This window comes from Bos grunniens, chromosome X, assembly GCF_055505025.1.
Source record: "Bos grunniens cultivar Pamir isolate PY7600 chromosome X, Bosgru_T2T1.0, whole genome shotgun sequence".
In the NCBI taxonomy this organism is placed as follows: domain Eukaryota; kingdom Metazoa; phylum Chordata; class Mammalia; order Artiodactyla; family Bovidae; genus Bos; species Bos grunniens.
In genome coordinates this window covers 54064019-54065925 of record NC_141194.1, presented here as the reverse complement: position 1 = coordinate 54065925, position 1907 = coordinate 54064019, and the positions used below count along the sequence as shown (strand labels likewise).

Below are 1907 nucleotides of genomic sequence, written 5' to 3'. Positions count from 1 at the left end.
CAATCCCAGGCAAAACTACTTTCTTCTCTAATAATTTGTCTTTTTCAGGATATTTTATATAAGGAGCACACTACTTCTGTTTCTTGAATTTTGCTTCTTGTGGTAGTGGGTTTCCCCACTTCCAGTGCTGTCAGATCTATCAGTGTTCCTAGGTGAGCAAACGGAGTCTTCAACTACAAAATACAAAGAATGCTTTCCAGGTAGAGAAAGACTCAGTGGCTGAGTTGTTGCAGCCACGGTTGCCCGTCCAGGGACCCAAGCAGAACAATCATCGTCAGAATGTCGGGCAAAGACTGAATTGAAATCTTTCCCTCACGAAGGGCACAGACCATCATGAAGGCTCAGTTAAAAGGAGCACAGACAGGTCGAAACCTCCTGAAGAAAAAATCTGATCCTTAACTCTTTGATTTCGACATATCCTTAAGAAGATAATAGAGACTAAAATGTTGATGGGTGAAGTGATGAGAGAGGTTGCTTTTTCACTTGCTGAGGCCAAGTTCACAGCAGGGGACTTCAGCACCACAGTTATCCAAAATGTAAATAAGGCCCAAGTGAAGATTAGAGCAAAGAAAGATAATGTAGCAGGTGTGACATTGCCAGTATTTGAACATTATCATGAAGGAACTGACAATTATGAACTGACTGGTTTAGCCGGAGGTGGGGAACAGTTGGCTAAACTGAAGAGGAATTATGCCAAAGCAGTGGAACTACTGGTGGAACTGGCTTCACTGCAGACTTCCTTTGTTACTTTGGATGAAGCTATTAAGATAACTGACAGGCATGTAAATGCTATAGAACATGTCATCATTCCCCGGATTGAACATACCCTTGCTTATATTATCACAGAGCTGGATGAGAGAGAGCAAGAGGAGTTCTACAGGTTAAGGAAAATTCAGGAGAAGAAAAAGATTCTCAAGGAAAAGTCTGATAAGGACTTGGAGCAACGGAGGGCAGCCAAAGAGGTGATAGAGCCTGCTAATCTCCTGGTTGAAAAGAAGGATGAAGATTTTCTGTTTGAATAAGCTTTCCTGCTCTGGTTCTTTCAGAAGGCCTAACATGTCACCATTTTAATTTATGGTGTGTAGGTTTGTTATGTGTGGCTATTTATTTTTTGGCTTAAGAATTTTACCAGTTGTAAAATTTCCCTGGATGTCTGTTTATGGGATCTACCTTTTCAGAATCATAATTATGCAACAATTAATCACCAATGAAATTTGTAGAACCTGTCCCAAAACCTGTAGAATTATTGCTGCAGAAGTGTCACCCTACTTCAGTTATACATCTGTTACAAGTCATCTGCTTGCCAAACATAATAAGAAAATCTCTTTAGGAAGCAGCAGTGGTCTTAGGCCAACACACATTCATAGGCCAGCTACTCTGGAGCACCCTTTGTTTCTACCTGCTCACACACCTTGGCACCATTGTCTGAGATTGCTACAAGCCATTCTTGTGTTAGTAACTATGGGACATCTCTCCTTAAGCTTTAGGAAAGCCTTCACTTATTTTTTTTCCTTGAATAACAGGTTTCTGTCTGGTCTGTCATGGGAACAGTTCTGCTAATTCAAATGTGACTATGGTATAAACAGTAAAATGATTTAAAAATGAAAAAAAAAAAAAAGAGAGAGAGAATGCTTTCCAAACTGGGTCACTTGTGGTGGTGGTATCACCCCTGCTGGTGCCACTGGTCATCTTTAGGTTAGAGAAGAAACTTTCTGACCCACAGAAGTAAAGATTATTTTCCCTGGCCACGTTTTGTTTTTTAAGTTCCCACTTGATAACCCTTACCATTGCCACTGGGCCTGACTGGAGTTGTCATCATAAAATACCCATTTAATCTGGATAAAACATGAACCTACCTGAGCCACCTTCATCCAATATGTTCGGGTCAGGAGATGCCAGGCTTGGTT

At 40.8% G+C, this 1907-nt stretch overlaps 1 pseudogene across 1 annotated transcript; it reads left to right on the top strand.

Annotated features, from left to right (window-relative positions):
* Positions 1-279: 279 nt before the first annotated feature.
* Positions 280-1075, top strand: LOC147340381 (V-type proton ATPase subunit D pseudogene; annotated as a pseudogene). Its single transcript, XR_015159391.1, has one exon. The product of XR_015159391.1 is annotated as a V-type proton ATPase subunit D pseudogene (transcript).
* Positions 1076-1907: the final 832 nt, after the last annotated feature.